The sequence below is a fragment of the Lycorma delicatula genome, chromosome 1, assembly GCF_047948215.1.
Source record: "Lycorma delicatula isolate Av1 chromosome 1, ASM4794821v1, whole genome shotgun sequence".
NCBI lineage: Eukaryota > Metazoa > Arthropoda > Insecta > Hemiptera > Fulgoridae > Lycorma > Lycorma delicatula.
Genome location: NC_134455.1, coordinates 361,392,425 through 361,419,719, shown reverse-complemented (window position 1 = coordinate 361,419,719; position 27,295 = coordinate 361,392,425). Strand labels below are relative to the sequence as shown.

Sequence of the window (27,295 nt, the reverse complement as noted above, 5' to 3'; positions counted from 1 at the left end):
AAAGTTGTATTTTACTTACGTTGTATTTTATTTTTGCAATTTTATGAGTTCTATGATTTTAGCACAAAAGGAACATTTTCTCGGAAATCAAAAGACCAATCAAACTCAAATTTTCAGGCATGTATTTACATATCCATATACACATTTTAACATCAGATATTTGTTGAAAACAGTTTCTGTGTGTTTATATGCAGCTAAATTTACTAAAATTTGATACATGTAGTACTAGAATACAAAATAATTTTTATTTATTTTTTAAATCAAAATTTAAAAAAATCCTCCTGTTAAGATATGTATCAAAGATAGAGTAAACAGCACAAAATATTTCATAATGATCACACCAATACAAGCTGAGAAAATGTTCCTTATGTTAGTATGGGGAAGATAGGTCGGAAATAGAACTCCTGACTCCCCTTAAACAGTTAAATAAAATTACGTTTACATTCCCACGAATGAATTTTTCTTCCTTGTACCTTGAGATACAAGGAAGCATTTTGATCGCAAAAATTTCGGATTTCAACTGAAATACCCAATTAGACCAACCATAAATCCATTTTGACTAGTTTCAGCGTGACCTCTGTAAGTATGTATGTATTCATCTCGCATAACTCAAAAACTGTTAACCGTAGAATGTTGAAATTTTGGATTTAGAACTATTATAACATCTAGTTGTGCACCTCTCATTTTGATTGCAATCGACTGGACCAAAAGTGTCCAAAAAAGCCTTTCTTAACTTTCAAAAGCTTTTTCATACGACATATCAGTGGTATTTATTTTCATCGATTCCAAAGTTATAGCCAAATAAAATTTTAAGTAATGAAATATTTGGATCTTACAAAGTGAAGGCACATCGGTTCGAATGGGACTTCATTTCCTTTCTTTTTTTAATTTTTTTTTAATTTAAATATATTGATTTATTAATTTACTAACCTCCGATTGTAAAAACATTACAATAAATAATAATTCAATAATAACAATAAAAAAAACTGAGAAGTTATTAGTGAAATAAAATTTTATGTACTTTTAAAAATGCGTTTATGTAATTTAATAGGCGTAAAAGGAAGTCATGTGGTGACCACATCAAATTCTTTTATAAAAAACTAAAATACATTAGAGATAAATTTTGAAAAACTAACATATTAAAGAAATAAAATATTATTCATCGTATACTTAAACCGTTTAAAGAAATAATGTATTCATAACTGTACCACCGGTAAATTAATGAACGAAGTAGCTGTACCATTTCGTTCTCAATGAAGTGGTAAGGTGATCAATACTTAATTTGAAAGCTAGTCGTTAAAAAAATTTAAATAATTTTTAAAAAAATTGTTATTACCAATTACCTTCTGATGCTGATCAACAAATTTAATGACAGAATCGCTTTTTAAATTTAAAATCTAAGTCGACTTACTGTATTGTTCAGATCTGAGATTAACTTTCGTAACATAGGCTAAACTTCATAATGAGAATAGCTTTCAGCAATTCTCTTTTCTTTTCTTTTTTTATTTAATCTTGTTTATAAAATAAAAAAAATTAACTTTTAATTGGCATTTAATGTAACATTCAATCTTCTTAATTTAACGTATTGGAACCCTCTGCGAAACTTTAGTATTACGTTGTTTACTGCTAAAATTTTTTACTAAAAGGTAAATATTAATTAACTATTTTAATTAACAGAAAACACTAATTAAATTTTTTGTTGGAGGATTTTACCTCATTATATCACTCAGCTTCTACGAGAAAATAACCTGGGCTTCTGTATATATATATATATATATATATATATATATATATATATATGTCCTTCTCTCGTTCTCTGTCAGTCAACCTCTCGCTATATATATATATACAAGCACACACACATGGGGTATTAATAAATTATGGCAGCAACCTTAACTATTTTTTATTCAATAAACTTATAAAACGAAATTTAACAAATAAATATTCCTACCTCGAAACGATTTAATTTTCGATATGAGACCTCCACACCACCATTATACGGGGCAACTTAAAAAATCTTAAATAAGAGATTATTATTATGATGTATCATATTAATGTGCATTAATATGCACATAAATCCAAAATCTTGGCGTAAAAAAAATTACGGGCTACTTCAACCTTAACCAAAATTGCGGGTTGCCATACTACTTCGTTAACGCGCGCGCGCGCGCGCGCACACACACACACACACACACACACACACACACACACATCGAGAGAGAGAGAGAGCGAGATATACACGCATACATGCAAACACAGACATACATTCACACAGACGCGCACAAGCAAATACGCATTGCATACACATACCCACACACACACACACACACACACACACACACACACACACACACACACACACACACACACACACACTTATATATATATATATCTGTGTGTGTGTGTGTGTGTGCTTATTTATTTACAGGTTGTATCAAAATCATTCATCTCATCCTCCGAAGCATGCCTAACGGTGCACCCAGAGGTTAAACAAAAAAAAGAAAAAAACAGGTTGTATCAAAAACATTTATTTGATTTCAAAAACCGTTATGTCTGAATATGAAATTCTACGTAAAATTTTTACAAATGGTCAATATGAACCCTCTCCGGAAGCAAAACATACGCACACATACATGATAGTTAAACTACTTCCATACTCGAGCGATCATGCTCGAATTGTAGTGTTACTGCAGCCACTGTGTTATTTAAGCGCTGTTTTTATCATGCGGTTTACAGTTCTTCCACAGTTGCTGGAAGAGGTGGGATATAATCTTTCATAAACTCCCGCAAGAAAAAACACAGACAGTGGGATTGGGTGACTTTGGTGGCCAGAGATGAAAAACCAATTAAAGCTAGCCTCTTCAGACCGGTTCATCGTTGTGGAAGAACACTGTTAAAATATGCTCGATCTTGCGCGGTGATACCCCATCCTGCTTGAAAATGAATTAATTCGAATGTGCCTGTAAGTGAGGGAAAAGCCAGTTATGTAACATATCCAGAAAGGAGACTCCCGTAACGCCGTTTTTCATAAAAAAATTACGAACTGTAACTATTTTCTCGGGAGGCCGGACAAAGAGATTTTGAATGTTTACCTCATCCTCGACCGTTGTAAGGGACGGATCTGATCTCCATATCTTTACGTTGTGGTGGTTCACCTTTTCTCTTAGATGAAACGTGAACATCAAGCGTGAAAAAACAGTGTCATCATCTTGCTTGTGAATGAGTTCACAAAACTCCACACGTCGTTGTTTATTACCTCTGTGAAGGGATTGTGTCGAATGAATCCTGTATGATTTGAATAACAAAGGTCATCGTAGACACGCTAGATAGTTCTTTTGAAGAACGGCTGGCACGAGAAGTGGGACTTTCCTAGGCTTCATACAAAGGTCTGTCGGATGCGATCAACGTCTTCGTCTCACACGACGAACGTTGGACACACACACACTGGGACGAACTCTGGATTTCAATTTACACAATCATTCTGTTTCTTGAAACTGTTAGTGCTAACCTCGAAGACTCTGAGCGGTAGGAGGTGCACTATCCTACTAACAGTTTGACGAAACGCTGCATACTTTTCACGGATTCACAGATCTTCAAGCGGAGATCGCAGGATCCTTTCTGTTACAGGATTGCCATCTTGAAGCAGACTGAAGAAAGTACTAGTGATAAGGGGGGCACCTACCGACAACCAAGTGAAACTAAAGTCCCCTCTCTTACAAGCTCTTCATTACCGGTGAACGAAAGATTTTAACTCCGCAAATTGGAATCAAACAATTTTAGAATCGGATAAATCTATTTTATAGACACCCTTCTTGATAAAGAATTGCAAATTTTTACAAAAAAAAATACAGATCACCGGACCTTACTCCCTTAGATTATAATTTTTTTTATGAGGATAGATGAAATGTGAGGTTTACAAGAAAAACGTAGACACACCTTATGACTTGATCGCCGCATTCTTAATACTACTGCCCTCATCAAGGAAAGCGAAGATATCATTAGGATGGCGACAGAAATTGGAAGGAAAAGAGTTGAAAAGTTCATCGATGTCAATAGTGGAATTTTCGAACATGTATTGTATTATTAATACAGTATAAACCACAGTGAGTATTTTTTCTCAAAATTAAATTCTTTACAAGTTATGAAAATAAAATTTACACATTTATTAGTCATTTAACAAAGTTATTGTACTTCAAACCTAAAAAAATAAAAACCATGTTTTTCGTCAATGTATTTTTGTTTCACGCTGAATATTCAGAAAAAATTACGGGAAATACAGTTCTAGGACCTGTTTTATTTGATCTTTCAGGTCAAAAAACATAACAAAATAAAAATTGTACTCCCTTATAGAACGCAAAAATAATTTCAGTATGACCTCAATTTACCGAAGTATTGAAATCCGGGAATCTTTCCATAACCGTAACTCGATAATAAAGCGTTTTAGATATATGTTTGAATGAACATTTTTTCCTTATTTCAAGCTCTAAAATCAGTTCCCAAGTTATTTCCCTTTCATGAATCATTCTTTATAAGTGTACAAGTATTCTAGAATATATCTGCCATAGTTTATCAACGTATTATGCAAGATGCACGTCTCTTTCTTAATGCGTTTTCTCATTCAGGATGTATTGTGTGTATTTTACGAAAATAGTTTTTGAGAAACACAATCTAAAACACTACCAAATAACATACATATTTTTGAATATCCGAAAGTCCAGTTTCATTGTTCTGTAAAATTTTTTTATTTCTGACTAGTATTAACCAATTATAAGTGAATTTAAACAGTCTTTCCGACTAAACGATGTTCATACATGATCAATAATTATAAAAAAGTAATTTTTAAAATATTTTAAACGACCTCTAAATGTTTCAAAACACCTTTTAATTTTTTTTCTATGATATTCCACATTTAGATAAGGAATTTAATAATAAAATATAAAAAAGTTAATAAAATCATATTGTAATAAAATTATTGAAATGAAATATAGATCATTAACTCTACTACTACTATTAATTAGTCATTCCTTATCGACCATAAACAAGTAGTTGAAATTTCACGACAATATACATATTAAATTTAGGTCCTTATTTCAAGATGTAGAATTCAAAGTACCTCAGAGAAATGACCATGGTTCCTTGTAATTCTTATTATGTATTAATGAACACCTCAAAATCTTAAACCATTCATTGTAATCCTCTTTGTAGATACAACTGTGTTCCAAATTTTCTCTTTTGTCTCCTTTAACTTTCCAATCTTCAGCTCATCTATTAACCAAATCCTTGTTCGTCCTCGATTCCTTTCTCCTTCTACTGTCCCTTCTGATGCAGTTTTCAAAATTACACTTCCTCTAACCACATGTCCTAACCAGTTTTTTCTTCTTTTGAGTACTTCTTGCATAAGTGCTCTTTCTTATCTTTAATCCTGTTCATTATTTCCTGAAGTGAAAGGAATTGAAAATTCTTCTTTAACAATTCATAAAATTATTCATGAAGCGGATTGTAAGCATCTAACTGTAAATATGAATAAAAATCATTCAACTGAACTTTTCAGATATGGTGATACCGAGTATAAAATTCAGATAAATGATAAGGATAATATTTGTGCTGGCCAAAAGAAATTTCTGAGAGTTTTATTAGATGATAAGTTCTCTTGAAATAATGAAATGATTTTGTTAGCAACAAAAATCAAACTGTACTCTTTTGGTTTGAAGCTCATAGGAAAAGGCTAAGCTTTCCATCATCTCTTTGAGCTTAATCAAAAAGTTAGAACGAGTTTATAGAATACAGAAACGGATTATCAAATCATTGTTTGGTGCTCTTAAGTATGGAATCATCTAGAATGATATTTAGAAAATTAAAATTGTTTATTTATTCTTCTATTTATAGTTTTAAATGTTGAACCTTTCTAAAACATAACTGACAATTATTCTTTTATGATTACATTGCTATTTTCTGTAAATTATTGAACCTTTTAAAAAGTGCTTCCCACCAGTTTATTTAAAATATAATTGAAAGATTTTCTTTTAAGAAAAAATATTATTTCTTTATCATGATCAGCAAGGTCTGGTGTTCTACCTGTCATTAGATCCCTTGCACTACCATTATCTTCATCCATCCCTGTTCTCTTTTATCTCCTTTTACTTTCCAGTCTTCATCTCATCTATTAACTTCATCCTTGTTCTTCCTCACTTCCTTCTTCCTTTTACTGACCAGTTCTGATGCAGTTTTCAAAATTACACTTCCTCTAACCACATGTCCTAACCGGTTTCATTTTCTTTTGAGTAATTCTTGCATAAATGCTCTTTCGTTTCTTTAATCCTGTTCATTATTTCCTGATTTCTCAATGTATTCATCTATCTTACTTAATCAATCTTAATAAATCAAATTGATTTTGTTTTTAAGGTAGTCAAACTGTACTGTTTTGCTTTGAAGCATCTTCAGAGCAAACACTAACTTGTCATTTTTGTTAAATTCTTATTATGCTCACATATGTTTCCATCTGAAGTATAATGTCATCTCTTATGTCATTTTTCCTCTTTGTCATTTCTTGGCTCCCTCTAAAAGTCCGAACGACATTTCAAGATACAAAAAAGATGGGCATTGTTTGGTGCCCATTTATGTGAATTATGTGACCGATGTTTAGAAAATTAAAAATGTTAACTTTAAAGTGTTAATGTAAATACAAGGAAAACTTGTGTTTAATTTATTAACATGCAATTTTTGGTTAAAAGAATAATTACTTATTCTTAAAAAATAACAATATCTACCTCTATCAAACAAGACAATGTTTCAGCTTATGAGATTGGGCCTTAAAATGCAACTTTGCCATTAGCAATCCATTTAAAAAATTTCTCCACCAATTTCTTTAAAATACTTTTAAAGGAATAATATTACTCTAGATGAATGTTTGAATAATACTAATTAAAAAGAAAAAACTGAATTCCCTGCCCCATTTAAGATATAGGTAAACATAAGCTCAAAATAATTTTCAATAACGCCTGCTGAATTGAGAATTATTTTGTAGCTGTGTTTTATATTTAGTATCTTCTTGTATCTACCTTACATTATTGCATGTGATCATATTTTAAACAATATGGGCATTAATTTTATCTTATTGTTCATAGTTTTATATTTATAATTTATCTTATCTAATCTATATAATGCATTAATATGTAAAGATTAGAATAAAAGAGTTATTTATTTAGCTACCCACTAAGTTGGTCTAGTGGTAAAAATCATTGTCATAAATCAACTGATTTACCTAGTCAAAGGTTCTGAAGTTCAAATTCTAGTAAAGGTAAGTCACTTTTAGACAGATTTGAATACTAGACAGTAGATACCAATAAATATACTTTGGTGGTTGGGGTTAATTTGAAACCCAAAAGCCACATATCTCAGGAATGGTTGGTCTGAGTCTGTATAAGACTACACACCTTACTTACATGTCATACATACCATCATGATCTCATCATCTATGATATCATTATCTATGTGATCTCCTTGAGCCATGGAGTTGCCTATTGTTCAGAAGTTGCACAGATTGCAAAATACCTATTAGTATTAGGAAATAATTTATTTAGCAGATAAACAATATATTACAAACATTAATTTTAAAAAATGAAATACGGTATAGTAGAATTAATTATATATTTGTAATCAAAGATTCCACTATTTTTTTATGGTTTTGGTTTTCAATAGAAATGAATTTTTTTTTGTTCAATTTTACTAGGTCTTCATTTAATTTAATTGTATTAATCTCTTCAAAATTAAATTTTCTATAACATCTATCTTTAAGTTTAATTAGTTATTGATAATTTTCAAAGTAAATTTACATTAAACTAATAAGTTTGATGTATAAAACAAGCTTTCCAACTTTGTATTAGGTTTTACAAACTTTCTATAAAACTATTTAAGATACAGCTCTGGGATACATTTTTTTCTCAATTTTTCATGTAAGATTGCATCAAAACCACTATTTTTTATTTTTTTTATTTGTGTCCATAGAGTTTAAGTATACCATTATTTGAAATTTTGAGCAGAAATCTAAGTGAAATCTTTTGATAGTCATTAACTCAAAAACAAAGCGTTCTCACACCTATGTTTACAAGAACTTTTCTTTGAGAGTAACCTCTCATCAAAACAATGAAAAAGGTTCATACAGTATCAACAGTGTTGGTTAGGAACAATTTGGGTTTTTGGAAAGTTTTCAGACTACTGCTGTTACAAAATAAGATTGCATTTTAAGTCTCTTATTAGTTTCTCTGTTTGTAAATGATATTGTTTGTGTCTAGGTGAATAAATTTCTATTAACAGAGTGGACATTATTAAATTATTGGCTTACACTGATAACATCATTCTCTTAACTTGAGAAAATGTTCAATATAAGAAGTCATTAACAATTTACAGTAACACTGAAGCAAATGAAATTTGCTGAACTGAAGCTTGAATTTCATCAGAAATTGAAAATTTCTGATGAAATTCAAAACTACTATCTTCAAAATTAAAGGGAATGCATCAAGAAATGGAAATAGTGATTTACAAGAAAACAGATTAGTGTTAGCAGAAATTACTAATATTTGGGTGTAAATTTTATGTCTGCGATATTTTTAAGTGAACATTTCTACAATAAATCCTCAAAAGCTAAACAAGCAATTAATACTTTTAATCATGTAATTTTAAATTCTAATATTCAATGGTAATTTAAAATTCAAAATCCATTTTATTTATTTTCAGTTTATTCACAATCATCCATACTATTCTTTGCACTTTATGTTTCTTTACACTTTATGGCAACATTTGCATGTTGCCTTTTAAATGGCTACCCTTCAACAATTGAGCAAACATTTTCTATTTTCTAGTTTTTTAATCTTTCCAGGTTTTATTTACTTATTTCTTTATGCTTTTAATTATCTTACTATACTATAACTATTTACTTATTATTACTAATTATACTATTCTCTTACTATACTATTTTTATTTCTTCTACCAGAAGCAATCATATACTTATAGTCATGTTATCACCTGACTATCTCTATATCATTCAAATGTGATTTTAATTACATTTCCAATCTTTCTGGTGCAATCATATTGCCAATTTAACATTTAGTTTTATCTCCTGATGATTTCCATATGTATAGTATTTTATGGTTTTTAAACCAGCATTTCTTCTGATCATTTTATGTACCATAAAAGCCTTCTACGTACCTCAATAAGCCTTCATCTCTCATTTCTTGTGCCCTGTCCATACTTTTCTACATATTATTTGCTCCTCTGTTTTTTTTTCCATACCATAGTGTTCTAATTCCCATTATTATCTAACAATAATCTTTACCTTCGTCTAACATAAACAATCGAGAGACCTGCAAGCATACTGGCAGGCTATGTTGGCCAGAGACTTTAATGCTTGGTCCACTGCTTGGGAGTCAGCAAGGACCGACACAAGTGGTAGGATCATGAATGAAACTACCGTGGCATTAGACTTGGTGTGCTCCAACACTGGTGATACATACAAAAAGCTGCATATTTGGTTAATACACTGAGTAAGCTATGAGATGAAGTGCTACCAAAAAGATATACAGGCAATGACACCCTCCTGTATACTGGTGGACACAAGAAATCTGCGAAAAAAGAAAAGAATGCCACAGATATAGAAGGCTGGTCACGCGCGCTCGCCTTGACTCACTCAGAGCAATTTAAAGAGAGCAGGAGGCAACTTGATGTCATAATCAGAAAATCAAAGAAATCCTGCTGGTAACATCTCCTTGCAGAGGCGGACTCAGACCGTTGAAGGAAACCCTACAAATTGCTCGTAAAAAAGGTCCTGAAACCAAGAGAACCTACTGCAAAAGATGGAGAGATCAGCCGCATTATTGAGAGTCTGTTTCCTCATGGAGAACTTGTTGGAGCGACCGAATGAGGCAATGAGGGACCTCCACCGCTGTTCACTGAAGGGGAACTGGCTGCTGCAGCAGAGCACATGCCAGCACATAACTCACCCGGGCTGGATCTACTACCTAATATGGTAGGTATTGACAGCCTGGGACGCATCAGATGCATTCTTGGATGTTCTGAATGCATGCCTGAAAGAGGAGATATTCCCGGAGAGGTGGAAGAGGCAGAGGATGGTGCTTGTGCACAAGATAAGGAAGGACCCGGAACCCCCCACTTCACTTGCCATGATAGACCACTCGCTATATTCTATTTTTTTAATACATCTAAGAAAATCTGAGCAACAATCCTTGAAAAATTTCAGGTCCAGACAGTTTACTTATTAAACATGCTTAAAATAGATTTTTAATAAATAAATAAACCTTTTATTCTGATTACTATGTAATAAAAATTCTATAGACCACATCAGAAATAGGTAGGTATACTACTTCACAAATAAAAAAAACCACCTCAGCATTTGACTGGTTGGATTAAGGGAAATCATTGTTTAACCTGATCAGAGCAGCATCACAAAACACACAATTATAAAACAAACATTAATGTAAATTCATGAAGATACTAAACATAAAAATAACTAAAATATAGATCCCAACTTGGAAGATGTCAATGAAAATTACCTGAGCTAATACTTAAGTAAAAATAGGATACAGAAAATTCAGAGTTTTAAAAGATTTTATTGATGTAGTTTAAAAAGTCAATCAATGTAGTAAATATTGTTTATGCAAAAGAAAATCGTTTAATTGTATTTTAAATAAATTGGCCTAAAATATTGTAAATTAAGCACTTTCTTGTGGAGGAAGAACACAATTGAAGGCACAAGTCAGCTGGGAAATATTCTGTTACTGAAAGGTTTGTTAAATAAATCTTTAAGAGGAACAATAAAGCATCTAAGACTTTTTTTTTAAATACTGGCTGAAATCTTCTCAATTACCACTAAATCTTTCTCTTAATAAAAGTCTTCCAGGGTATCAAAGGGCATGAAAGTATTGATTCATCATCAAAGCCATTCAAGATGAATGCATTATTAAATATGATCTATATTATTATTTGAAATAATGAAAAAAATAATCTTTAAATTACACTTCTATGTGAATAGGATATGAAATAACCAAACTTGAGTCTTGTATTTTTGGTGAAATTATCTGACCTGTTTTATTTACAAATCTTCTTTCATTTAAACAGTACATTAAAGATGCAGTGGATGAAATAATGACTTGGACATTAGATCACCAATTACAAACTAAAAATTTGAACCTAACATTCCAAAAGCACTTTTTACGATATTTATTAGTACAGTTTATTACAGTATTTATAATGAAGCCATTTTTTTCACCCAAAATATACCAAAAAAAAAAAAAATGGCATTGTTAATTCAAAAATATCTATGAATAATTTTTTAATAATCTAACTACTACCAACATTTTGTTTAAGATATTTGATAATTATTTTTTTTTAAATTAAGTAGTCATTTCATTTCAAGAAATGCACTAATAAATTATTTAAAAACTTTTGTAATTAAATATCTCTATTTAAGTAAGTTAAAAAAAAATATATATATATTTTTATACAAATTATCAACTTTCTATGCAAAGATATGCCACTATATTATAAGGCAAAATATTTATTTGCTTGTTTTTCAAGGGTATCTCAAAAACTGTTTAACTGATTTAAAAAAAAACCTACATTGTTCTAAAGTTTACAACCGCCTGGGTGTCATACGCTATGTAGTAATTACAATGCTATTTGGTTGAACCTCTTCAGCCTTGTCTCTTTTGGTATTATGATTAATAATGTGTACATAAAAATCAATAATAATAATGTATACGTAAAAGTCAGATAATGTGTAAACCATTTATTACACGTCTGCCAAAATTTGGAATGATGCCAAAGTTGGAGTTGAATGTATAGAACTAGAAACATACCAGAAGTAGGATTGGAAAGATTTAAGTCACCTACACCCCTGATTTACAACTGTCAAAAATTGAAATATTATGATATTTAAATTTAATTGCTTTCTCAAAATGTGTCCTACTTTCAAAAAAAATTACAATACCTTATGAATGATGGAATTAGCCTTGTTGTCTTTAATGAGCTCAAATATTGTGATATTCCAATGATCTCTGTTTAAAATAAGAAAAAAAATTAAAATAACAATGGTGTCCAAGGTATTGAGGCTTTCTTGCTCATCATCAGACTCTATCCTCTCTAGCCCTCCTAAATTAAAAATTCTAATTTGAAATTTAAACTTTTGTAATGACACACTTAACCAATATTTATTGGCATTTGTATGAAATTTTTCATACACTAAAACAATTCTCTATTTCCATATCCCACACACACGCTTCAAGCTTATTTGGTGAAGTAAAAAATAAGTACTGCAGCATCAACAGCACCACTTGCTGAGGGTGATCCCAAAGATAACTGAAAGAAAACATTTTGAAATATATTTTTAAAAGCATTTACTTATATATTGTGGTTTGGTGTGTTATTATAAAAGTGTAATTTTCAAATTAATATCACCAACTATTGTGGACAAGAACATAGCAAAAAATTGAAGCGCTGTTATATTCCAACATTTCTTTTAATGTGTTCTATCTTCAAAGAAAATTAGAAGTTATGTAGGAGAAGAGAAGATTCATACATTATTGCCTACAACCACCAAAGACAACCATCAGACTCTATCCTCTCTAGCCCTCCTAAATTAAAAATTCTAATTTGAAATTTAAACTTTTGTAATGACACACTTAACCAATATTTATTGGCATTTGTATGAAATTTTTCATGCACTAAAACAATTCTCTATTTCCATATCCCACACACACACGCTTCAAGCTTATTTGGTGAAGTAAAAAATAAGTACTGCAGCATCAACAGCACCACTTGCTGAGGGTGATTCCAAAGATAACTGAAAGAAAACATTTTGAAATATATTTTTAAAACCATTTACTTATATATTGTGGTTTGGTGTGTTATTATAAAAGTGTAATTTTCAAATTAATATCACCAACTATTAAATTAAATTACTTGGTAATATTAGTTGGTGATATTAAATTAATATCACCAACTATTGTGGACAAGAACATAGCAAAAAATTGAAGCGCTGTTATATTCCAACATTTCTTTTAATGTGTTCTATCTTCAAAGAAAATTAAAGTTATGTAGGAGAAGAGAAGATTCATACATTATTGCCTACAACCACCTCATGCTCCCTACCAAATAATATACAAAACTGCACTGTTAGATGATGCCTACCTTGTCAGTTAACGAAAGTTTAATTAATATTGGAATTATTCTTTTAAAAATATATTTCACTCACCGAAAAAATTAAACAGCACATTTTCCTCCTTACAATACATTCAGTCTTCCTTACTCACTCTCTAGCTCTGTTTAATTCAAACTGAAAGAAAGCTTAAGGTAATTAATCCCTAGTTTAGTTTTTACCTTACCAACCATAAGCAGGTAGTTAAAATTTCATCTTTTGATAAGAATACAAATGTAAAATGAGGGTTTCACCTCAAGATATAAAACATAGATTTTTTTAGAGGAATGTTCACAGTTCATTGCTTTTCTTATTGTTTATTAATGACCTGCCTGCCTTAAATTCTTGAATCATTTATTGTTGCACTTGTTACAGACAGCAATACTGTGTCAATGGCTGATAATTATTTAAAAAGATTTAAATTTCTGAAATAGCAATTTAAAATATTATTTGGATGGCTTGCAACCATCTAATTTTAATTATCTATAAAGCTGTTGGATTGTGCATCTGAGGTAGACATAACATTTACCAATCGTATGGACAGAATATCCATTAGTGATAATGATAGATTTGGGTGTTTTATTAAAACAAATTGAAATTTTGTGAATTCTCTTGGAATGAACAAATTGATTTCTATATTTCTTTGAATTGCATTAATAAAACTCTAAGTTTGTCATCATTATTAAATACTTGTTATTCCTTACATAAGTATAATATAATTTCTCGAGCCACCCTCAAAAAATCTGAACAAGTTTTTGGCATTTTAATGATTTGTACATGATAATATGTGCTCAAATAATTTTCATTAACAATTTCCGAATTGTAAATCAATTTGTGTTTTTTTTTTTAAATTCATTATCTTTGTACATTTACTAGTATTATTTCATGTTTTAAACTTTAAATAATTAAGATGGACTTTAATGGCATTTATTTATTAGTTATAATTAATTATGTATTTTATGATGCTGTTCTGATCATGGTTTCTGTTGGACTACCTAAGCAAATGCTGGGGCAAAATCTTTTTTACATGAAGTAGAATATCTATCGATTCCTGATGTGGTCTATTTAATGTATTATTATGTACCAATCGAAATGAAACAAATGTGTTTGAATATTCAAAGTATCTTGTTTCTTTAAAGTCTGTAAAAATTTATTATACTGAAATGTTAAGCTGTGTTAACTGCCTGGGTAATCTTTAAGTACTTTGGAACTCTCTGTTAACAAAAATAAACTTTATGATATTCAAAGTTTGTTTGAATCTTCCATCGTTTTTTCAAGCTCTCATAAAAATTTCAATGACGTCAAATAAATCTAAGATTCCTTGCTGCCCAAGACCCTCAATTAATTAAATGTGAATTTAATTATTTTCCCCCTTAAAATTACAAAACTTTTGATGTTTTAGGATAGGATATTGATGTGCTCTTCAATAAATCTAATTTTGAGCAAGTAAAAGCCTCAATTATGTTGATCATGTTTCACCACCCCATACAGTAACTTTTCATTACAGAAATCTGGTGAGCCTTAAAATTATTATAAAATGAATAATTTAAAAAATTAATGGCTAAAATCAAAATGTATAAAGTTAATCTTTTATATACATACTCTCATCGATATAATTTTTCCATGTCTTAGTATCTTTTTTTAAATCCTGATGAAAAATAGAACATTACTATCCCATTTTTACTATTCCATCAGTCTCATTTTTTGTTGACTGTGAATTTATTAAAACGTACCCAGGAAGATCATTAAAAACCGTGATTGTTGTTTGTATATTCTATCTTTTTAATGCAAAATACTAATATACAAGGGGCAAATGGAATTAATGCACATTGTAATGTATCAGAGGACAAAGCAAAGCTGCTGCCATCTTGTAGTTTTATTTCCCTACTGCAAACGTTCAAAAAATCATCAATCCACTCACTTCATGTTCTGTCAACTATCATTATTATGGAGTTAAGTATGCCTGCTATGTCAACACATCTTAAACAACACGCAGTGACCGAATTTTTAACAGCGAAAATTAAAGAACACTAGATGCATTTATCATCACCTAAAAACCGTTATGGTAATAAATCTGTTGATCAAAGTACTATGAGCAGGTGGAAAATAAAATTCATATATCTGCTGGTAAATGAATATTGAGAATAAATTTCTCGATAGAATTAGATGAATCAATTCAAAATGACCGTCCATCACACAACCCCAAATTGCCTCCCAAATATGCATTTCAAAAGAAAGAGTAGGACAAGTTATTGCACAACTAGGCTAGCATAAAATCTGTTTACATAAAACTCGCATATAAAAAGTAAATACAGCAAAAGGAAAGTTGTGAACAGATTCCATCCACTCCATACTCACCAGATTTGGTGTCCTGCAATTTTCACTTCTTTCTGTAATTAAAGAGGGATATTAAGGGTATTCATTTCATCCCAGATAATGAATTGAAGGACACAGTGAGACAGTGGATCAAGGAAAGACCTCCAGCATTCATCATTTATGTAATGAGAAAACTGGTTAACCATTGAAAGAAATGGGTTGCTGTAAACAGTGACTACATAGAAAAAAAAAGTAAAATGTAATTTTATTTGTTTCATTTGATTATCTCTTTTCATTTGCAAATTATAAGCAACTGTGAATTACATTTCTGCCATCTGCCATTCCTTGTATCTCATCAAATGAGCCCTCCTGTGGTTAATAAAAACAGTTATAAAATTGAACTTTGCAACTATCCTGTCTTACTTTTTTTTCTGGAACAATATTTACATCTTCAGTAAATGATGGTAGTATGTGACCACCACCAGATAAAACCGGATTTCCATCCTAATTATTTATGCATAAATGTAATATACTTAAGTGATGTAAATAACAGAATTATTAAATTATAGATAAATTAAAATATGAATTATTACAGCCACTATAAGCCATTAATTGTATTGTGATACAGTTTATAATTAAGTTTTATATAACTTTTAGAAACCAATATTTCCCAGCATTTAGAAGTATTCTAAACTGTATAAATAGCAAAAAGTTTCAGACTTTCAGTTCTTTACGATTTCAGTAAAGTAATCAATTTAATTCATTCCACATGTTTTAATAATGGAAAAAAGTATACCTGTTAAGTTTTTGAACTGTATATATTAGTTATCAGAAGAGCTACAGCTACTTACAGCTTGTTAAAGTCATACCTTACCAACTAAAACCAGCCAGTTGAAATTTCATCTTTTGATAATAATAAACATTTAAAAGGTTACTTACTCACTTCAGGATATAGTAGAGTAGATTGCCTCAGGGAATTTTTTTTTTGTTATTTCTTTTATACTTGATGAATTAATTCACCACTGAATCTATAAGTTTGTATGTGGGAATATGCAGATTGAAATCTGCAGCCCATGAAAAATACCACGCCTGTTGCCTGGGACCTCCAGATGAAAGCCTAAGACACTACCACTCCTCCAAGGAACAGTTATTGATGATTTTATTTTTTATCAAAGATCTGCTTCAAAATCTTGAACCCATTCATGTTACCCTCTTTGCAAATGACACAAGAGTGTCTATACTTGAAGATAACAGTTATTTGAAAAGGATTGATAATTCTGAGGTACAAAAAGTTGTACATTAGATAGATTGTAACCATCACCATCATCTGGTGTTCTGCCTGGTGGTAGGTCCCTTATGTCAATTGTCTCCATCTACTTCTGTTCCAAGCCTAATTCTTTATTCCCTTGTAGTTCCTAATTTTACCCCTCCTCTGTTAACTTCGTCATTCTATTTCCTCGCTACCTTTCTTCTTCTACTGATTTTCCTACTGCAGTTGTCAAGACTCCACTTCTTCTAACCAGATTTCCTAACCAGTTTCCTTATTTTTTGTGTACTTCTGACATGTGCTCTTTCTTCTTTAATCCTGTTCATTACTTACTTCCTCATTCCTCACTTTATCTGTTCATTTTATTTTCTTTATCCTTCTCTATATCCACATCTCAAAAACCTCAATCCAATCCCTTTTTCACTTCACTAGCATCCACGCTTCACTCCCAAATAACAAGACACTATGCATCGAATTTGACTAGTCTTACTTAACTCTGAGACTTTTACTACATAGTAATTCTTTCTTCTTACTGAATATTACCTCACTTTCTTTCCTTTTATTTCCACTGTGGTCTTTCAGTCCTCCGCCAGCATAGTTATCAAATGTGTGAATTTTTTCTTTTTCCATTCTTCCTACACTTTTTCTTAACAATATTTTTTCTTAACTCTTGTTGTTTACTTCCATTACTTTGTTTTTTGTATATTTATTTTCATTCCTTTCTCCAAGGTTGATAATCTGTGAAGCAAGTATTTACTACCTTCTAGAATTACCACAAGTCACAACAATTTGAATCAGACTTATTTCCTTTTTTTTAATTATTGATTTATTAATAATTATTAATCTCTCATTGTAAAAAAAAATGTACGATGAAATAATAATTTTAAAAAAATATGAAAAAATATCAAAAGTTTTTAATGAAATAAAATTTTATGTACTTTTCATTTAAAAAAAATTTGTATATGTAATTTAATAGGCATACAAGGAAATCCTATGTTGTCCACATCAGATTTTTTCTCTTTATCATAACCAATTCTAATTGGATTGAAATAATCTAATTTTAAATATGGATACCACCAATGTATTATGCTTCTCAGGTACACGTAACATTGCTGATCACATAGGTAGAATTATTATTAATGAGAATGATACCTATTTCTGTTAGTCTTAAAGAGAAATGTTTTATAAAAGAAAAAATTTCCTTCAATAATCAAGTTGATTTAGTTTACAAAAAAATCAAACTGTACTTTCACTTAGAAAAGCCTTAATAAAATATTAAACTTGACATCATTATTAATTACTTATTATGGTTGCAAATATTCCCAACTGAAGTCTGATATCACAGCTAGATGCTTCCTCAAAAAGTCAGAATGAGTTCTCAAGATTATAAAAAGGGTCATCAGATCATTATTTGGTGCCCAAAATGAGTATGAATTACATAGATGATGTTTAGAAAATTAAAAATATTAACTTATCCTTATGCTTATATTTATTAAGTACAATCTTTGCAAAAAAAGATTAATCACTTAAGAAATGACAATATTCATCTCTTGATAGAGATGAATATTCAGATAAAAAAACAGTTTTTTTACAACTCAATACAATATTTTGGCTTATGAGAAAGAGCCTTGTTATGCTTATAGAACCATCTTTAATAAATTACTGAACCATTTAAAAAATCTTTGCTCCAATTTAATTAAAATATAATTAAATTTTTTTTTCACACACAATATTACTGGGTTGATAAATTTTTAAATAATAGTAATAAAAAATTGTTAAAAACTCCTGAATTTTCTGCATAACATTAAGCATATCCATAAATTCATGCACAAGTAATTTTCATAGCTTTTCTGAATTATGACCATCTTTATGCTCTATTTACCTCAACATTATTTCATGTGTTTATATTTTCAATAATTAATATCATCTGACCTATTTCTTATTTTATAATAATTTATACATTCTGTGATGCTGCTATGATTAAGTTTTTGTTCATTTCTCTTTCCACTTCTGAATACTTTAATCCACTCTTCTTTTGCTAGTTTGCACTTTCTGTTTATTTCTTAATTGTCGATAGTTCCTTTTACTTTCTTTACCACTAGCATTCTTATATTTTCTACGTGAATCCATCAGCTGCAATATATCGTCTGAAACCCAAGGTTTTCTACCAGTTCTCTTTTTTCTGCCTAAGTTTGCTTCTGCTGATTTAAGAATTTCCTTTTTAACATTCTCCCATTCTTCTTCTACATTTTCTACCTTATCTTTTTTACTCAGACCTCTTGCGATGTCCTCCACAAAAATCTTCTTTACCTACTCTTCCTCCAGCTTCTCTAAATTCCACCGATTCATCTGGCACCTTTTCTTCAGGTTTTTAAACCCCAATCTGCATTTCATTATCACTAAATTATGGTCTCTATCAATGTCTGCTCCAGGGTAAGTTTTGCTGTCGACGAGTTGATTTCTAAATTTTTGCTTAACAGTGATATAATCTATCTGATACCTTGCAGTATCGCCTGGCTTTTTCCATGTGTATATTCTTCTATTATGAATTTTAAACTGGGTTTTGGCAATTACTGAATTATACTTTGTGCAAAACTCTATAAGTTGTTCCCCTCTTTCATTCCTTTTGCCCAGCCCGTATTCACCCACTATATTTCCTTCCTTGCCTTTTCCAATGCTTGCATTCCAATCTCCAACTATTATTAAATATTCATCTCCTTTTATGTGTTTAATTGCTTCATCAATTTCTTTGTATACACACTCTACCTTATCATCATCATGGGCGCTTGTAGGCATAAAGACGTTAGCAATAGTTGTCGGTTTAGGTTTTGATTTTATCCTTATTACAATGATTCTATCGCTATGCATTTTGAAATACTCTACTCTCTTCCCTATCTTCTTGTTCATTAAGAAACCTACTCCTGCCTGCTCATTATTTGAAGCTGACTTAATTATTCTTAAATCACCTGACCAAAAGTCGTTTTCCTCTTCCCATGGTACCTCACTACTAATTCCCACTACATCTACATTTATCCTATCCATTTCCCTCTTTAAATTTTCTAACCTACCAATGTTTTTTAAACTTCTAACATTCCACACTCCGATTCGTAGAATTTTATTTTTTAATTTTCTGGTGACCCTTTCCTTAGTAGTTCCCACTCGGAGATCTGAACGGGGGACTAATTTACCTCCGGAACATTTTACCAAGGAAGGCGTCTCCATCATTGCTATATGAAAATGCAGAGAGCTACATTTTCTTGGAAAAAAAGCAGCTGTAGTTTTCCATTGCTTTCAGCTGTACAGAACTCAGAGGACTGAGTGATGTTGATATGGCCGTTTAAGTCGTCCTGACTTACGCCCTTAACAACTACTGAAAGAGCTGCTGCCCTCTTTCAGGAATCATTTCTTAGACTGGCTCTCAACAGATACCTCTGCAATATGGTTGCACCTTCAGTCCAGTTACTCTGTATTACTGAGCACTCAAGCTCCCTTACCAACGGCAAGGTCTCATGATTCATAGAAGGAGACCTCTTTTAAAATGTGTTGATAATAAAAAGATTCCATTTCTCATTTTTGCAGTTGCAGTAAAGCATTATACTTCCACATTTCTTATCGATGAAAAATTGACTAGCTCTATTATGAAGTATATTTCCTTTTAATTGATTAAAGTTCATTAATAAAGTTACTATTGATTAAATAGTTAAGATGTTTCATTATTACCTTACCTTACTGGATCAAACAAATAGTTAAAATTACTTCTTTTGATAAGGATACATTCATAAAATGTAAGTCCTCACTTCAATAAACTCACCCCTCTGCTCTTGTTGTTTATTATTACCTTTTAGGATTATTTCAGTCAGTCTGTTATCCAAGTCTTCTGATGGAACTCTTTGGGCCTTGTGGTCCTCCCAGTACATTTTCATACTTTCCGATCTTTGCCCCTTTTTTGTGTTGAAAATGTTCATGTTGTGAATGTTTTTGTTGTTGATTTTCTTGCGTAATTTTATCTTACCTATGATGTGTAAGGTCGATTTCCTTCAGATCATCTCTTATTTTTCTGATCCATCTGCATCCTGTCTTGGTGTTTTTCGAGTCGAGATTGTACTTACTAGCCATTTCAGAAGTCATGAATCTTGCATCTTATGATATGACCAAAGAAGCCTACTCTCCTCTTATGGACGATATCAGTGATGGGTTCTCTAACTCTTTGTACTCAACTTTATCGGGCACAATCCACCACGGCCCGTGTTTCTGGTATTTTTTATCGATGCAGGTTCTTTCGATTTTCTGGATTCTGTCTAACTTGATTGGTTCGTTCAGGTCGTATCTGTTTTTATAACTGCGTTACAGTGTTTTATTTTTGTGTTTATTGTAAGTGTACCAGGTTAATTTTTGAGCTTTAGCTAGTTTGTTTCTTCTTATTTGGATCGAGTATTTTTCATTTAAGTCGTTTGTTATTATTTCTCCAAGGATATTTAATTAGGGTTATTATTTTGATTTTATTATCATTTATGTATACATCCTTTAATCGTGTTGGTTTTTGGGGCATAATTCCTGTCTTTTGGAATGATATTTTGAGGCCAGTTTTATTAACAGCGTTTTGAAGTTCTAATATTTAGGATTTAGCTTCGTCGATGTCATTTGCTAGCGGTGCTGGTGAAACCGACACAGTTTGTTTTTTTTTTTTTTTTTTGCTTATTTTTACTTCCTTGTATGAAATAAAGGAAGTATTGTGATCGTGAAAATTTCGGTTTTCAGATTTCAATGGAAATATCCATTTTGATCATTGATGAATCCATTTTGACTAGTTTCAACATGATGACTGTATGTACATACCTCGCATAATTCAAAAACGATTTGCTGTAGGATGATGAAATTTTGGATTGCAATCGACTGGATCAAAAGTGTCCAATCCAAAAAGTATGGATTTTGGACTTTTTCTTAACCGCAGCAATACATCATAAATGTTACTTATCTTCATTGGTTCCAGAGTTATAGCCTAATGAAATATTTGGATCTTACAAGGTGATGGCACATCGATTCGAATCTGACTTCATCTCATTTTTTCTACTTTTTTTAAATTTAAATATGTTGATTTATTAATAATGATTAACCAGTTATTGTAAAAAAATAAAAAATAATTATTCAATAACTAGCCGCTCAGCCAGGCTTCGCCGGACGTCCCAGCCAGGCCTCGCTTCCAATTGCGACACTTGAATGAGCGGAATAATGATAGTTGGCATCATAATGATAGGCGCATTCTTTCAATTCAATGCCTGATGCCCGCCTAGATTGAGCAGATCGTGATCGTGTCAATCGTAGTCGCTTCTCGCGTTCTGCCATTGTTCCTGTTAATCGGGCTTTAGCTGCGCGAGTTCGGACGCCTTCTAATCGCATTTCCCGTAGCTCAGTTGTATCAGTCGAACGGAATTGGGCTGTGTGTGTTCGGTCGCTTTCCAATCTTGATTGTCTTTCCTCTTCAGTCTCTGCCGCACGAACAATTTTCATCATACGTGCTCTTTTTGTATATCTCCCAATAGAAGAATGTCTTTTAGGCATGGTATGATGTTTTGAAAAATGATCACAGAATTTAAAAGATTTAAATACTTTACACTCTTTAAATTAGTAACACACACACATGATAAACAAAAGCAGCTATTTAATGATGTTATATATTTTAGTCTTGGTAGCAATATGAAAATTAAATCAGTGCTTGAAGAGAAACGCGAAGCGTTCATTAAAACTGTTAAACAATTTCCAAAAACAAGAGTGTTATGAAAGTGGGAAGCAGAAAAACAGATTTGCCTGAAAGACCCAACAAAGTTATAACAAGAAAATGGTTACCACAGCAATCTATTTTAAATAGAATAAGCATATAAACTGCTTTTATAACATTTTTCATTAGTCCTAGCTTGATATTTTTGAGAGGGCAAAAATATTTTCTTGGGTTCTCCTAAGTACTCGTGAATAATATTTTTCCCATTCGCATTTAGGTTGTCTCGTTTCTTCCACTCTTTGGTATCATAATTCTTATCCCTAGCTTGACTGTCCCATTCGCAAAGAAAACATTGTACTTTTTCTTTCCCCTACCTCCCGGAACCAGACCCCTAATTAAGCATGAACACAGTTCCGGGAGGTGTCTTTGCCTCTATTCGCCAGGCCCGGCTATGCCGTTACCGGCCTCCATCACCCAGCAACCGGGACTCGGTCCTTTGTGCTTCGCCTCTAACGGGGACACCCCCGGAGGGACAGCCCCGCCAGGACACTCAGTCTTTTAGCTCAGAGGCTCGAGAGTCCCCCCCCCCCCCCCACTTCATCGCCATGGTCCACCCGTGCAAGCACGGGCGAACGGAGCTGTCCCTCAACCCCTCGCTTCCCGATATTTCAGTTGCAGTATTCCCGAAAAACAAAAAAACATCGTCCCAACGATGGTCCCCACCTCGAGATTCCCAGTTACGGCAGTACAGTAGCGGCGTTCCTCGTCCCACCGCGGGCATGGAATATCACGTGTTCCGGCGTGTCTTAACTCCCGACAGTAGGGGCAGAAGAGGTCATCAGCTCTTCTTCGTCCACACAGGTATGAACGAAAGACCCATAGCCGGTCAGGAATTGTGTCAGCCAGAATCCGAGTCCGCCAAACTTCCTCTCAGCCCACGGCTCAATGTGCGCGATCAAACGGTGCGTCCACCTCCCTTTCGTAGATGCATCCCACATGGCTTCCTTATCCCTGAAGACAGTTGTGTTGACATTGTCCTTAGACACACCCTGATAAATTTGCCCATGAGCCGCCACCAGTTGCTGTAATGGCGGCATCCCAGTCACCACTAGCACCGCCTCAGTCGGGACAGAGGCGTATGCCGACACCACCTTAAAGCCATCTGGCGCTGTACTCCCCCCAACAGTCTTCTGTTACGCCATAGCCCTCTTTCACACTGGCGCGCTATAAAGAATTGAGTTCGCCACATGTGCGGACAGCCTCCTCTTCGAGGTACGAGGCCCTCCAACGTTCGATAGTTACTTAACCAAGTTCTTGACAGTCTGTCCAGCTTTCTCACACACCGCCTGGACGTGACGAGTGGATTACCGCCTTTGGTCCATCCACACTCCAAGATATTTGGCGGCCTCTCGTGACTGAACCATCGCTCTCCCCATCGAAATCGGGAAAGGCATCATCGCCGCCTTCCCACCATTGAGACAAATAGAGATTTATCGCAGGACAGATGGAGTCCTACCCCGGCCATCCACTCACCGACCATCGCGATAGCGGCATTCGCGGCACGTGTCTCCTCCTCTTCGGTCTTTGCCACCACAACCAGGGCTAAATCATCAGCGATGGCGATAGGGGTGACAACCCGCGGGTTGTCACGCCTATCAAAATTTATCAATTTTGCATTTTGCATTTATCAGAAAAGTCGGACCACTGCCCCAAGGTACATTTTCGTAAGCTTTTAACCTTTTCACACAAAAAGCTAGGGAAAGGGTTGAATAACGAATGCAATGATGTTATTTAGGACCTAAAAATAAAGGTCCTAAATGAGGAAAAGGTTGGTAAAATGCTGTGTGAGGAAAATGAAGTAAGAAAAGAATGAAAGGAATACATGAAGGATCTGTAAACGAGAGAAACCTGAGAAACTAAACATGTAAAGGAATGGGAGGTAGTTGAAAAGGATAAAAGACCATCCTTTTACAACCAAAGGATTTTATTATTTGTAAAACTTATCAAAAGAATAGGCTTTCTTATTTAATTAAAATACTTCAGTTTAATTATTTATATGCAGTTACTTGACTGGCTGATACTAACTTTCACAGATTTTAAAAAAATGTATGCAAACAATATACTTGCACAGTCAAATAACAGTATGATAAGAAAATACATATGTTACCAGATAAAAAAGAAAGCAAAGGCCGTCAGTAATGTTAAAAGAAAAAAATGATTAACACATTGTTACAAAAAGTTTAAAATTTAAAAAATTGCTTCTTATTTGTAAACTAATTTATTAGAATTAATAAAAATTGATCACTTACTGCTTCTGCTTTTTTGTATCTGGATTTCTTCAGAACAGATTTTAATATAATATATCAAAATATAATTTTTAAATTATAGATATTTACTATTTCAGTACTTAAAATAAAATGTAGCATTTATATTTATCTGAAAATTTACATTGAAGAAACACAAATCTCTGTCAAATGGATACAAAAAAAAAATTACCGTACCTAAATTATAAGTAAATCTAAATTTTTTAAAGCACATAAAAATGGTAAAAAAGATTGACCTAAACACGTAAAGAACATAAACTCATAACATACTAAAAAATGAAGAAATATTCAGTTTATTGCATATCAAAATGTTTAAAATTAGTCCTACAATGAATTTAAGTAACTGATACTTCTAAGTGATGCACAAAAGTCAACATCAACAAAATGTGAAAATACAGAACTGATGTCTTATTTATCATATTAAAAATATTTCTCAAAGTATGAATTTCATTATAATTACATCTTGAATGAAAATGTTAATACATACCTGGTAGTAAGAGGTCAAAAATTAATTTCATTCATGTTTACGTTAAAGTTTGCTCTAAATTTGGTAAAACATTCACAGACATTTAAAATATTTCAGCAAGCATGTGGAGAAAGACTATATGAGCAGAGCAAACTATAGTGCTATGAATTATTCAATCATTTTAATCTTAACAATCCACAAGTGTCAAACGAGCACATTTTCAATTTTATCAAAGTACAATCAGAAAGTATTTATTTTAATGTGAAATCGTTCTAGCTAATCCAATCTCTATATGTTATCATACGAACTATCTTAGATTACAAAAAAATTTGTATTTTTGATTTCAATTATTTACCGAAAAAGCAACAGAACAACCCACAGGTGTTCCAGACACGATCGAAGATAGTACGATCTACAAGTTTGAACTTGTTGAATTTTGCTTTGCACATATGTCATTGTAAAGTTGACTTGGTTTAATTCCTACTTTTAGACATTAACTGACATGTAATTTTTTTTTATTAGATAGTATTTTTCAGTGTGTTTTAAAGTTTTGTGCTTGTATTACACAGCATATTTCTGTTCCCAGATTTACAAAATGGCGAAATGTAAGAGTCTAACTGATGAAGATCTGTGATGTGTATTAAAAGATACTGTCAATGCGAACTACGTATTTTAAGAAACTGATAGTGAAAATGAGGATTTTGTTTTAGATAGTGTGTCTAATAATGAAGATGAGTTTATAGAAACAGCATCTGAGGTCAATGATGAGCAATTAAACAGTGGTAACAAGAAAGATGAAACTGGAAAACATAATTCAGCTGAATATGTGAGTATAGATGGAACTACGTGGAGAGCAGAACCAGAACAATCAAGAAGTAGAACTCTGCAACATAATATATAATCAGAGGTGGTGTGCATAAGGGGGGGCTTCTTCATGACAAACGCTTCAAGATCCTGTTGATAGTTTCAATTTATTTTTCAACCAATACCTTTTGAACTCCTTGTAAAATATGCTAATTTCGATGCAGAGAGAATATTGAAGAATAAGTGGAAGCAATAGATATAATTGAGTTACAAGCATTCTTGCATTTACTGCTACTGTGCGCAGTAGTATTATATTCTATCATCTGTATATTTTGCCCAGTTAAATATCTTTATCTTTATTTCTTGCAAATTGCAAAAGTTGATGGAAATTTTTATTGATTCATCAAATGCAATTTCTTTTACAATTTTATTTATTTTTAAATAATATTTTTATTTGAATTTTGTTACTTTAATCTTATTAGCCTATTGAATGAAGAATAATTGGAATTTTACTACAATTTATTTTTTCTTCGATAGTGTTTACAAAAATAAACCATTATAAAAATAAAAATGAATTCTTGAAAAAAAATGTCGGCTACCCACTGACATCTCAGTTTGAGTAAGTTTACAAGCATTTTTGTATCAAAATTGTATTAGGTTACTGGTATTGGTTAAATTATCATTGAACTACCACCTATCATTAAAAAAAAAAAAAAACATTTTAAAAATATTGATAACATCAACTTCAACACCAAAGGGGCTGAATATAAAAAAATGTAAAGTGCAAAGAAGACAAGAAATCCCCTTGGAACACTTGATTGGTAAGTCAAAATGGTTTTGCTTTTAACAGGTTTTTTCATGAATTTGAAAGGTTATAACTTTTTTGTTAGTACAATACACAAGAAACTTTTTTTATTTGCCATAAACATCTACAAAAACACTGTACATTGTGGCAAATTTGAGATTTTTATCACTAACCCCATCAGAGTTAGTTGAAGCCAAAATCTGATTTTAAAAACAAATTAGTTTTCAAAAATTCATAAAAATTTAGTGATAAGTATATTAATGTTATTTATGGTAAAACTACTAACATATACCTATGTACAAAAAAATAATTCAAACTAAGTATCCTATCCCTGCCTCTTGAAAAAATTACCAAAGTGAAATTTCACCTTTTCATGTTCAACTTTATTGG

General features: G+C 32.0%; 1 pseudogene; it reads left to right on the top strand.

Moving 5' to 3' along the window:
• LOC142317934 (uncharacterized) overlaps window positions 1–27,295 on the top strand; it is a 72,173-nt pseudogene that overhangs the window by 20,956 nt on the left and 23,922 nt on the right.